Raw genomic sequence first — 14,636 nt, forward strand, 5'->3', positions numbered from 1 at the left:
CTGAAGAAAGAAAGCTTTTGCCATTAAAAGTGTAACAAAAGAAAATAGCCTTAGGAATCCAAGAAGAAATAGTTACTTGGAGGCAGCTAGTCTCAAAGATCTAGGATAAAAAGAAACAAACAGCTGATCAGATATTCTAATAGCCATAGCCTTATCCAAATAAATCCTGAATTGCCTATGCACAACCAAAGTATGCACCCTCTCAGTGTCAGTTTGTGGAGATGGGAAAAATAGGCAGATTAATAGACTGATTAAGAGATAGCTCATTAACCACCTTAGACATAAATGGAGGAACAGTGTGCATGGACACCCTGTCCTCATGAAAAATCAAAAATGGAGTACAAGCCATAAAAACATGCAACTCATACACCCATCTGGCAGAAGTAAGAGCTAACAAGAGAACAGTCTTCTAAGAACAATGTTGCAAGAAAGCTGAAGTGGCAGGCTCAAAAGGATCCAGAGTCAACTTCTCCAAAACCAAATTAAGATTCCAGGAAGGAGGAACAGGCTTCCTGGAAGGTCTAATATCAATGACACCTTTAAGAAATTGTTTAACATCAAATCAAGAGGCTAAAGGAGGAGAATAAGGCAGACAAAAAGAGACAGCTGATAAGTGGGCCTTAATAGAAGACTAGGTCACACCAACATTGAGCTACTCACACATATAAGAGAGAGAATCAAAGGAACATCCACAGTAAGTGGGGACAGGTTATGAGAGAAACACCAAATAGAAAACCTCTTTGGACAACTAGGATTTTCTAGTAGTAGGTTTCCTAGCCTCCTGCAGGACTTGCAGCACATCCTCACAAAAAAAGGTGTCTATAAGAAATCAGAATCCTATCACCCAGTGTCCATTGAAGCATGGACAGGTGGGATGGATGAGAGATCCCTTGTGTTGTGTGAGTAGATCCACTCTGTGAGGTAACTTGTGATGATTGCCCCTGGCTAGATGCAGAAGTAGAGGGAACTGCCACAGCCAAAGGGGAGTCACCAACAAGATTTTGGGAGCATCCTGTTGAATCTTGAACAGGACTTTAGGAATAAGAAGAAGGGGAGAGAATGCATAAAGAAAGATATCCTTCCAGGAAAATGAGAGAGTGTCCACTTTCTGTTTAGAGGGGAGGCAAAAAGATCCACTTGGGGGGTACCCCACTGGTGGATAATGTCCAGAAACACATTCCTGTGAAGTATCCATTCATGGGACTGAGTTAAGGACCTGATCACAGTATTCTGACCTGAAGAGATATAGACTGCCTGAAGAGTTACTTGATACTTGACATCAAGATCCCATACCAGAAATGCCAACCAGCAATGAAGATAAGATCTTGTTCCTCCCTGTTTGTTGATATACCACTTCACTGTGGCATTGTCTGTGAACACCTTGAGAGGCCCTGGAGAGAAAAGAGGATGAAAGGCCTGAAGAGCCAGCAGAAGAGCTCTCATCTCTTTGACATTGATGTGCTCCTTCTGCTGATGAGGTGACCACACCCCCTGTACCTTTAGGGAGTCGTATGTCACCCCCATCTCATGTCTGAGGCATCTGTGGATAATTCCTGAGAGGGAAGAGGGAGATGAAATGTGATCCCTGGATTGAGAGCCAGCTGCTGAATCCACCAGTGAAGTTTCTGTCTGAGACAAGGAAGAAGAAGAACTACAAAGTTTAGAGGATGTGCATGTGAAGCCATACTGACTACCAAAACCAGGGAAACCTTCTCATATGAAGTTTGGCCAGAGGGAGCATCAGAATGGTGGATGCCATGAAACCCAGAGCTCTCAGGAACTCCCTGGCAGTAATGGAAGCCAGAGGAAGAAGAGAGTTAAAGAAAGAAATGATACCTAAGGCCTTTGGAAGAGGCAGGGATGCACATATTGGCACTGTCTGAATCCTGCAACACAGAAAAGCATAATCCTGAGGAGGAGTCAGAAAATACCTTTTGAAATTTATTGTGAACCCTCGGCTCTGAAGAAGGGAAATGCAAAATATAGATTTTGCAAAAGAATCTCTGGAGAGGATGCCTCAATCAGTGTGGTCTTCTGAATAAAGAAATATTTGGAGCCCTTGGTGCTTGCATAAAAGCAATCACAGGAGTAAGGCATTTGGTGAACACTCTTGGGGCATTAGAAAGGTCAAAGGGCAAAGCAGAGAACTGAGAATGCCAGGAAGCAACAGAAAAATGCAAACACTTCCTGAAAAGGGGATGGATTGGAATGTGGAGATAAGCATCCTTGTGATCCAGTGACACCATAAAGGCCTGAAGGAGCAAGAGAGGAATCAGAGTCTCAAGGGGCAACATCTGAAAGGAAGGCACTTTCAGAAATGTGCTTAGATGAGAGTGATCTAGAATAGGTCTCCAAGTGCCCTCATTTCTGGACACTAGAAACAGTCTGGAGTAGACCCTTTCCCCCTGTGGGGCATAGACACCTCTTGAATAGCACCCTGAGTCAAAAAATCTTGAAGAACCTCTGGTAAAAAGGGAAGTTGTTCCTGAGGAGGGTGAGGAATGCCCATAAAAGGAGGATGGGATTTCCACACCATGAAGTACACCTGATGAATGACAGACAGAACCCAATAATCCTGAATGATATGAAGCCAAATAGGAAGAGAAAGACAGAAAAGCGAAGAGAAAGAGGAATGTGGCTGGGAAGAAACAGATAGTCATACAGCACCCAGTCTGTCAAGAAACAAAGACTTCAGAATCCATGAAAACTGTGCAGCCTTAGAAGGAGGAGCCTGTTTGCCGCTCTTTTCACCCTTAGTCGAAGGACAAGTTGCCTACGAACAAAGGCTGGCTTAGTGGGGTAGTTTCTTTGAAATTTTAGCATAGATGAAATAAACACATGTTTATGCTCCTGTAAGGCCTTACCTTTATCCTGAATGGACTTAAACAAACCAGCAGCAGCTTCCCCAGACAAAGGTTTAGGATTTAGAAGGTCATCCATCAACTTAGCCTTAATGTCATCAGGTAGAAGTTGAAGCTAAGCCAAGAATACCTCCTCATCACTGAACCGAAAACAGCAGCCCTAGAAGAGGCATCTGCCGCATCATAACTACATTTGATAGAATGATGAAATACTTGAGAGGAACTCCCTAGCAAGGAATAAACAGAAGCTTTACTCTCAGAGTCTGGAAAAATCAGAAAGAAGTTGGCAGGCCTGAGAAAGAAGGGCCAACACATACCTAGACATAGCAGAAGTGTAACCTTTCTTACCCAACCTTTCCATGGTTCTGCTATCCTTGTCAGAAGGCAATAACTTGGGAGAAGGAAGCAATTGAGATGGCTTATCAAAGGCTACAGACACCACAGAAGGGTCAGCAGCAGGATATTTATGCAAAAACAAAAAAAAAACAATGATCAGGTACCTTATAAAACCTATCGGGCTTCTTGGGATCAGGGGACAGAGCATCAGGTGCATGACAGGCATCGAAAAAGCATCCAGCAAAGTAGCCACAGGTTTAGGAGATTCCAGCTGCAGTAGCTCATAGTACCTCTTATGGATATCAGAGACCTGAGCACAATCCCACTTAAAAAATTCCATCAACCTAGAGATTGTGTCCCTAAAGGAAATTTCCTCAAAAGGAACACCAGGACTAAAAGATTTCTCCTCCTCTGACACATAGTCTAAAGGAGAAGGAATTTCAGGAGAATAAGTCAGGGATTCATCATCAGAATCTGACTCTTCCTCATAAAAATCCTATTCTCTAGACTTTTGAGGGGATGGAGGAACAAGGAGGAACAGGAAACAAAACCCTCTGAGGAGGCTTTAATGACATTAGAGCAGTAAATAGCCCCCAAGTAAAGGCCTTCCACTCATTTTGTGGATTCCTAGGAGCAGAAGAAACATCTTTAGTTTTTTATTTTTTTTTTAATGGAATGTTCCCTCTATAAAACTTAGAAGGCTCAGACCCAGGACAGCAGTCACGAACCATAGTAGGAACTGCTTCCCCAACTAAAATCTGAGGAACTCCCCTAGGCCCCTAAGAAAAACTCAACCATGGTTCCCCCTGAAAGTCTAAAATGGAACCTGCAAAGCCTCTTTGGATGTGCTGCCAGCCAGATCCTCACTGATCTCCAACCTGATCACAGCAGAGAAATCTGACAACACAGCCAGGTGAGCCTCTGTGTTCATAGTGACCTCTGGAGAAACACCAGGCAGAGCTGGACAGTGGAAGATTCCAGTCATAACTTTTTCACCATCTTCTTCCCTAATGGCTGCCCCTCGGGATCTGAGATTCCTTCCATTGTATCTTTAGTGAGAAGCTTACAATGCTGGTTCTCAAGATACAAGGAAAGGGAAGAAAGCTTAGTGCAAAGGGTTTTTGGGATGAATGCCTGACAAATCAAACAAGATGTATGGTTGTGAGAGGCTCCAAGGCAAAAAAGACACTTACTATGGCAGTCTTTATGGGGAAGCTGTCTCCCACACTGGCATTTTCCCTTCCTAAATGACATTAACCCCAAAGAGCACAAAAAAAGGCAAGAATAAACAAAACCCCCAATGGGGCGCTTATCTGCAACTTGCTAGGATTCAACAAATGTGTGTAGTTATCACCCATAGCAAGCAAAAAAATGCACACAGCTGGGGAAAAATGGACATAGACAAATAGACCAATGATAATAATAAATGTTCGGACTGGTGGCAAAGAAGTTCTGTAGATGGTATGCCTGAACGTCACCATTATGCCCTATGTGACAAATGGAGCAGTTGGATGATGTTCAGTGTACCCTAAAGCAAAGGTAGGTCTTGATAGACTGCCTGGATGTCATGGATCCATGGCAGGGAATCCCATATGTTAAGAATACTGCAGCAGTGAATGTAAGGACATCAGTTAAGACCCTTAGATCTGAGCTGACTGGCCTGCAAGTGCCTTAATGCAAAGATAAGTCCTGGACTAGCCCGATATACACTTAGTACATAAGAATGAAACTAGGGTTTAACACCAACAATTAGACCACTTAAACATCAAAATGCAATGTAACCATGTACTGGAATTACTAATCTATGCTTGAAAACCTTAGCTAAAGCAGATACAGACTGTTAAAATTGAAATTAAAATCAGATCAAGAAATGAAACATTTATCTTTCTTTCTGGAACTATTACAATGCAACCATAATTTAAAAGATCACAGCAAACAGTAGCTTTGGAATTATTATACCCTTCACTCTTAGCTGACTGGCCCAGAACTGAATTAATGCAAAGACAAGTCCTGAACAAGCCTGACATACACTCAGTACATAAGAATGAAGCTAGGGTTTAAAACCAACATTTAGAACATTTACTCAGCAAATTGCAATGCAGTTATGTATTGGATTTACTAATATAAGCTTAAAGCCTTAGCTAAAGCAGATAAAGACTAGTAAACAAATTTAAAATCAGATCAAGAAATGAAAATACTTATTTTTCTTTCTCTATGCAATGGAACAATAATGTAATACGGAATGTAATTTTAAGTGCCTGGTCAGATATAATGCTGAAGGGTGCATTGTTCTTGTTGCATGGTCTGATGAGAACCAAATACAATGGAACAATGACCTCCTAGGACCTGCATGTGTGTACCGATCTCATGTTCTCTATCGATATATATAGTATATGCACATACAGACACACACACACACACACACACACACACACACACACACACACACATGTATATCTATATATCTATATCAATATATGTAATGGGTCTACTTAAAAAGACAAAATTCCCACATTACTGAATCTGACAAGACCAAGGTGACATTGCTGAAAACCTCACATAAGCAGGGTCCTGGGAGATGAACCATTTACAATTGTCTGTGTCCATTAGAGACATAGGTACCAAGACAGGGATGAATATCCTGTTCCCCATCCAATTATCCAAGTTACACTTGAATTGGGTTAGGGAGGAACTTTGCTTCACATAGATCTGGAGCCTGTTCCAGAGACAGTGTAGTCTCTGGGATACATACCTATCTCTCCAGCAGGTCCAATTTATATCACAGTCAAGGTTTAAGTCTTTAGAATAGGTAATTCTGGTGCTGTTTGTTTTACTCATATGCAGGCGGTCCATCAGAGTGGGGTCTGACAATCCCTTGTGTGCCAGGCATAGATCTCCCCTCAACAGCCAGTAGGAGACAGAATACAGTGATAGGACCTTGAGACAGTCTGCATAGGACATTTTACTTATGCCCTGTATTCTTTTAGTGAGGAACCTCTGTGGACATTCCATTTGTTGGATATGCCTGGTTTGGTACACACCAAAGGGGGTATTGTACTCAATGATAGGTCTGATGAATGCCGAAACAGTGGAGCAGTGACTTCCTTGGATAAATGATTTCCTCACTACCATAGACACATGATGGTCAAAGCCTAGATTACTGTCTGTGTGTGTCCCCACGTCCCTGACTAATGGGTCAGCTTGAAAGGGTGTGCTCTCAAAATGATAGTTTCCAGGGGTGGATGACTTCCTGAAGGATGTTATGATGTATTTCTTGGCATTTGGTTTTAGTCTATGGCTCTGACACCAGTTGTTTGTCTGTGTCAGCCCTTCCTGGAGAACATTTGCATTGGTTTGGGATTCAACGATAGCTCCTAATTTGCAGTCATCTGCAAATTTTGTCAGACAGAGACCATTGATATTGGCCTTGACTTCAGAGAAGTAAATGCCAAAAAGGATTGGTCTAAGGACTAAGCTCTGAGGGACTCCACTTGTTATTGGCCACTTTGTAGAGGTGGACTCCCCATTTTTAACTTCTTGGGTCCTGTCTGTGAGCCAGTTTGCTATCCACTGGCTGACGTATGGGTTTATACATAACCTGTTGAGTTTGTCAACAATGCTCCAGTGGGGTTTTGTTTCAAATGCCTTTGCCAGGTCAAGGTAGGCAGTGTGAACCATTTTGCCCTCATCCATTGCTTTGTTGACCTTCTCAAAGAAGTCCACCAGGTTGAGAAGGCATGATCTGCCCTTAATGAAACCAAGCTGGGCTGGGTCCAGTGTCTGGAGGTTGACTATATCATTATTGATCACTTCCATGATAATTCTTTCCATGGCTTTGCATATAAGACTAGGGAGATATGGGTCTGTAGTTTCCATGGTTTACAAATGGACCACCTTTGTGCAGAGGGATGACTTTTGCTTTTCTCCATTCATGAGGCATGAAACTTATGTTGAGGCTATAGTTATATAGCAATTCCAGAGGCCCTGATAGATCATGTTTCATGCTATTTAGAAGGCATCCTGGGATATTGTCTGGGCCTATTGCTGCAGTGTTCTTGGCCTTAGAGAGTACATTAAGGACCTGATCTCTAGTGATATCAGGGTGAGTTATATTTGATGTTATTTCCTCAGGGAAGGTTGAGGAGGTGAGAGGGGTACAGTTGGAGCTGAATTTGTCAGCCAGTAGGTTTGCTATATCTTCTGGCTCAGTATAGGTGGCTCCACTTACAATGAGCTCTGCACAAAATTGTGCATTGCCTTTGAGGTTGCAGACATAGCTAAAGAATGTCTTGTGGTCGTCCTTGGTTAGGAGGCCAATTTTACTGCAAATTTGACTTTAGTAGATGCTATTTGTCCTCTGAGTTGTTGCTTAGTTTGATAAGAGTGATTGTATCATGCTGGGTGTTGCACCACCTAATTTTTGCCATGATTTTATTCCTTCTGTTATATAGCCTATTGATTTTGTGATTCCACCAGGGTGGCTTGTTTTTTGAGTTAGATCTGTACTTCTTCCTGGTGGGTAACATGCTTGTATAGGGTTTCTTAACATTTCTGCATAGGCAGCAGTGTTCTCAGGGTTTATGGAGGTTTGAAATTTTGCCAGGTTATCATTAATAGCAAGACGTTAACTTTAGAGTAGTTCCTGAATATTCCAGTGTTAGCTAGGGATCAAGGTTTTATTTTTACTTCATAGGAGACTATTTTGTGGTCTGACCTTACCAGAGAAGACATTACACTAGGAGGTGTGCAGCACTCTTCCATATTACTAAGGACCAGATTCAGTATGGTTGCACCCCTGTTTGGTGTATTGACAATCTGGTCCAGGTAGTTTGTGTTTACAAAATCCAGGATTCTCTGTGTATGTATGTTTGGTGCCATATAGGATTCCCAGTTAATAGTTGGGTAATTAAAGTTGCCCATGAATATGGTATTGGGTTGGATGGTGAGTGTTTCCAATAAGTTTAAATACATGGTTTGGGTTGCTTAGATCATAGAGGGGAACATATAGCTTGCAAGGAAGTGGTATTGAATTTTTCCTATGGTAATTTGAACATGGAGTAGCTCAAGTGCGTTGTCCTGTTTGACCACCCTTGAGGTATATTTATATTTGATGTAAATCAAGACACCTCCACCTTTAGTCCCTGTCTGCATAGTAATTGGTCTAAATGTGTGGAAGGCATTATAACCTTACATTGTTGGTGTGCACTCTGTGGCTTTAAACCATGTCTCAGTAATAAAATCAGTTAAAGACAGAAGTACTGCAATTTCAAGTTTATACATGTCTCTGTCTTGCTTGCAGTCATGTGTTGACTGCACTCTATTCCTTCAAATAATTCTGTATGACTTACTATTTATCAGTTATGATATATACTACATCAGATCTGATGAAGCTCTGACAAGCGCGAAAACACTTATCTCGTGTTCTAACTTAAAAAAATCATGGTTTAAACAAGCAATTCCAGCTTAAATCTTTTTTTGTTATTTTTAATAAGAATACAAAGAGATCTTTGACAGGGATCTTACATAAGATGTTGTGACAATGACCCATTTTAGTAATCTGTATGCCAATATCAAGAGCAGTCATGCCTTTACAACTAGTTTTCTCTTTTTGGCGATTTGCTGTTCCTTAAGGAAAGCATGTCCTACCCTTAATGCTGGAAAATTTATGGTGTCTACTTACTATTTATTATTGCCCCATATGTGTGTGGGTGTCTCTCTCTCTCTCTCTCGCATGTGCATGCTCTCTCTCTCTCTCTCTGTATGTATATATATATATATATATATATATATATATATATATATATATATATATTAATGAAATTGATTAAACAAAGAATTACTGAGGCTTACTGCGGGAATCAGTCAGCATTTTCAAGCATGACTCCAGCGTCTCCTGATATAGGAAAGCTCCACCTCAGCTGTGGGGAGAAAAAGTAAGATATTCTCATTTACCAGTGTTTGACATTTTTACCATTTACATATAACTTTATTATTATTGTTTCTAAGTCACTGCATTCCTTGCATTATTTTCTTAGTCCTGTATTGGCACAAATATGTAATACTAGCTAAATTCTGATAATTTTCTAATCTTCCCTTTACCGTAACTACTAAACCAAATTAGATAGTTTTGGTGGATTTTTTTTTTTATATTTATGCTTTGCTTGTACAGCCTCTGATTTTAGTTTAGCATGAATGCGCAGATATGTAGAACAATGAAGCAAGTTACTGACATTTTCATTTCTTAAGCTTTTTAAAATCATGTGATTGATAGTCTTCTTCCTGAACAATTCTAAGGATATTCTAAGGATCTCAATAAAAATCTTCTCAAGCACCAGAGACCTCCAAAGCAGAAATGCAAGCAACCTCCACCCCCCAACACAACCCAAATGACACATAGCCCACAAGCTCAGTGTGCCACTGAACCACAGCCCATAAGACATAATAACATACCCAACACTCTAGCATAGGTGACTCTATAGTCAGGCACACTGATGTTCCACTCACCAGGCTAAACAAGGAGAAAGTTACTGTCAGCTGCCTGTCAGGTGCCAAGATCTGCCACATAACGCACACAGTCAGGTCACTCCATAAGTACAAATATGACTCTGTCATTGCCAGTGTTGGTGTGAATGAACTGAGATGTACTTCCCTGGACTACATAAAAAGAGACATGGAGAAGCTCTCCGATCTTGTAGCCCAGGCAGGTATGACCCTAGCCCTGAGTAGTATCCTGCCATCACCCAGAATGATATCATAGTACAAGGACAAAATGATTGACTTCAACAATTGGCTAAGCTTCTGGTGTCATTCTAAGGGGATCCTCCAGTATCTGTCTGCCTGGGATGACATGATCGACAGACCACAATGCTCTGCCAGAGATGGCCTGTACCTGTCGCCCTTGGGATTCCGGATACTGCCTGTTAGAGTGTGCTCAACAATATACTAAGGTTGAAAGTAACTTTGCTACAAATATGCAACATAAATAAGGAATAAGATCAAGCTTGCTTAAATGTAGAAATAGAGTTTAGCAATATGTGATTAGCATCCATACTAAATAATTGTGGGTTAAAAAAATAAGGAACTTGCTTATGAGTGTATTACACATGCATCAAGAAAGCTGACTTCTTACAGACTTGGCAAGAGTGTAAAAAAAAACCCTAATCTGCTTTCTTTAAAGAATGGACAACAGGACATGTGTTTATCCACAAGGCATTTCCCTGAAAAATATGCTTTTCTAAGAAAGTTTAAAAATATGTTTTTCTAGGAAAGTTTATCCACAAGGCATTTCCTTAAAAATATGCTTTTCTGCACTTATCAGCATTTGCACAAGAACAGATGTGTCAGCATTTGCGTCAAGGCAGTATCTTTCCAAAACCAAGAGGGTGTGTGTTTAACTAAAAATATATATAAAGTCTGTATTAAATCCAGTTATGTTAGGGGTATTGGTAGGGGCACAATTGTCCCGAGGTAAATGTTATATCTCTCACATCATCTGTACTATATGAGAAGTAAAGTGGAACAGTACTTGAAGCTGCAACATTAGTCCATGTGGTTTATTATAAAAAGTTATTTGTTACTGCTCTAAGTTGATGCTTCAAAGTGTACTCTTTCATCAGTGTATATGTTGTAAGTTTCTGCATGCAACATACTGTGAATGCAACTATAACCAGACTTTGATTTCATCAGAATCCAGCCAGCAAGATTGAGTGTCTTAAGAAGACTTCAAATCTATCACAGTAAGCAGCACCATAGAAAATATGATAACAAAAATCAACTTTACAATGGCAAGCTAGCCTGCATTCGAACACAGAGGGAAGGGTAAGCCCTGCAAAGGGTCACTTCAATCAAATTGCAGTAACTAACATTTGTACGTATGTGTAAATCCTAAACAGAGGTACTCCAGTTTATGCAGCTTGCAGCAGTAAAGTTTTTCAGACATCTGAATCCATAGGTTCATAGGTTCATAGGTTGGTACTAGGCTATCAGCCTTAGGGCCTATACAAGCCTAGCCATAACAATTCCCTGGCTATTTCTTCCCACACCAGATTGAGCCTGCAGTGCAGGAAAGTCTCAGTGCCATAAATTCTCCAGAAAAAGGTGGATATCTACCTTGCCCAGCAGTCCGCTGCCTGTTGTGCTTCACCAGCTTCTCGAGTGACTTTGAAAGATTTCCAGCCATTTGCAATAACAGCCTGATCACCTGTTTTCTTGCTCACTGGTAAGACTTTTTTCTGTGTCACATTTTTAGTATGGATGCTATTAGACAGAATTCCAGCAAATGTAAGTCACGTTTTACTCTTAATGTAACAGAAAAACCAGATAAAATATGGAGTTAACTGCAATTTTGGTATACACAACACATTAGTAAGTGCAAAACCTTATTAGGGCAGGTTGACATACATGCATTATGTAAGTGGATTGTAACATTTGATTGGTATTTGCAACAAAAAATGAAGTATATCATAGTAAATGTTTATTGTGTGATTCAAGAGAAACTGCATTCTGTGTATTATGCCATAAAAAGGTATTGCATGATATTGCTAAAAAATTTGACTGTGAAGACAGATCTGTTCATGATACAGAATTAACTAAGGCTAAAGAGTTTTCATTATACCCAGATGTAAAGAAGCAGTTATGTCCTGTCAGTATATTAATCTCTGAATTACAGCAGTCAGATCTGTTATTGACAAAGTCCCCTGTAGATCTTGTAACTCCCTTTAAAAATTATGTACAAGCATGGAATGATGCCACGGCTACACATACAGATGAGAACAGAAACAAAGCTTATGATACAGTGACAGAAGAATTTAATAAATTTTTAAAAGAAAACCTAAGAGAGTTTAAAATGTTCAGAAATGACATCCAAGATCTCTGTCAAAAGTGCATAGGAGCCCTGCAGTCAACAGAGGAATCTAATAACAGGTATTATACCTCCCTTAAACAATTACAGGCAGAAATGACAGACCTTAAACAGTATCTGAAAGAAAAGGAAGAAGAATTAGATGAATTAACAGAGACTAACCTCCAAAATACTATTTTGATATCCCAGCTTAAGGAAGAGTTAAAAAACACAAAACCAGTCCAAATTATAGAACAAGGACAGGGAACTACTACATAAGTATATGCACAGTCTAGATTATTACAGAGTTTACCACAGTGGAATGATAAAAAAGGAATATTTTATAACATGCTTGCATTTGAAGAATGGGTGGCATATACAGCAGGATCTGGTATTTGGACAGATGCATTACTTAGATGTTTCTGGATTTTCATTCCCAAATGTTTTAAAACTTTCATTCAATTAAAACAAGATGATTGTCAGTTAAATACTAAAATAGGACGTATGACAACCGTTTTAATGGCATTTACATAAGGGCAGCCTCTCACAGCCAAATTATTAGATAATTTTAAAATTACTATTACAGATAAATTAATGGAACAAAGTGAACATTTTAGGCTTGCCTTTCATATCATATATCAAAAAACATACAGAGACACGGGAAAAAGAGAAATACAAAAACAGCTAATACATTGCTTTTTAGAACAAGTCAAAAGGGTTCCAGGGGATATTCAATGTATGTATGAAGAACATTCTGATACCCTCACTGATTTGGTACAAAAACTAATGAGAGGATGGACTATGGCCGGTGATGGGACATTATACTCACACCATGGGCAGGATTCACGAAACCTCAGTGTAAGAGTTAATATGTCTTACACGGAGGCTGCAGTCTAATGGTATGATGTCAGCATGCCATGCATATTCATGAGGGCATGCTGAATCACACCCTAGGCTAACACGGTCCGTGTAGGACAGTAGGGGGCGTGTCTGAATGCCGAGTTCTGCAAAGGGACATGCCCCCAGAAGAGTCAGAGTCCTGAAAGTAAACTCCCACGAGCGAGTCCGCTGAAATGTCAAGGAACACAGCACCGCACATGCCTCCACAGACTATAAACTCAACTATAATGTAAAACGTAAAAATAGCAGTTTAATTTTTTTTTTATAATTTCCAAAATGTTTGCCCATAGTTGCGCTCATTTGCGCGGATATGATCTCCGCTCAGTCACAGTTAGTAGTCACTGAAAAGCATATAAGATCAAAATATGCAAATTAAGCCAAGTAGTAATAGCGTAGCGGTAGAGACATTGGCCAAAGAGGAGGTAGTCATGGTTCGAGCCTCCACAACATCATTTTCTATTTTTATTTAAATAAGCATGAAACAATCCCCTGGCATATATGTATATATATATAACTATAATTTAAGTAAAATGTAATGAAATGGGCCATGTATTTTGAAGAAATCCAACACAAGAAAATATAAAAAAATTGTATAAGTGCCCATAGCTGAGCAAGGCTTTACAAATCTGAATATGAGTGCCCATAGGTGAGCAGTGGTCTAACAAGCATAATATGACTGCCCGCAGTTGAGCAGTGGTTTAACAGGTGCAATATGAGTGCCCGGAGATGAGCACTGCTTTAACATGCTTAAAATGAGTGCCCATAGCTGAGCAACACTTCTCACAACGTAATATGCGTGCTCATAGCCAAATAATGAGTTACCCAGCATAAGCCGTTTGCACGGAGCTGCGCAGTGCGCCAACCGGCTTACCGGCGGGCAACATCGAGCAAGCTGCATCAAAATTGCCTTTACACAGACACACCTCCTACCCTGTCTAGACAGTAGTAAAAACAAAAAAAAGCAATGCCCAGGATACTGTGCACCATAGGCAAAGTACTGAACCACTAAGCCATGACAGCTGTACTGAGAGATGCAGTATTAGCATATATATAGGAATGAATGGAAATAGAAGCATGACAAAGCAGGTTTTCTTAAGCTGATAAATATCCAAAATGGCCAATCACAGATAAGTGCTGGAAAACGGCCATATATAAGCCCCATAGGTGGGAATACACAGCATAACTGATTGTGGTACCCATTTGCAGTCAGGATGGCAGGTGCAGGAGAGGGAAGTTGATTTAGAGCATAGGGGTGGGGTGTTGAGGAGTCCAAATATATGGTTTGGCTCCTAGTCCATGATCATGAGGCTCAACTCATGCAGGGGCAGGTTCCCTGGGGTGCATACAAGGCAGAGGTGTGAAACCGGTTGGCACATGATCTCACCAGTGCCACAGGCATACCAAGGACTGGTGAACAGGTCCGTCACCACCATGCGGACCTGAAGAGACATAAGCATGACCAACTGAACCATTGGATACAGGAGGCCTGGCAAATGCCCAATGCCCCTCTACTGAGTAAGTATCCATGTAATTAAGTATGTAAGAAATTATCCTAGCCTATATTATGGAGATGTATGTTCCAATATTACTTCATTTATATTACAGCTGCAGGTGTCCGTTCCATGAATCAGCAAGCCTATGCTGATAGGCTGCAGAGGTTGCGCCACCAGGCAGGTTAGTAATTATTTTGCTGGAATTGT

This window comes from Protopterus annectens, chromosome 7.part1 (genome assembly GCF_019279795.1).
Source record: "Protopterus annectens isolate FY-2018-M chromosome 7.part1, PAN1.0, whole genome shotgun sequence".
In the NCBI taxonomy this organism is placed as follows: domain Eukaryota; kingdom Metazoa; phylum Chordata; order Ceratodontiformes; family Protopteridae; genus Protopterus; species Protopterus annectens.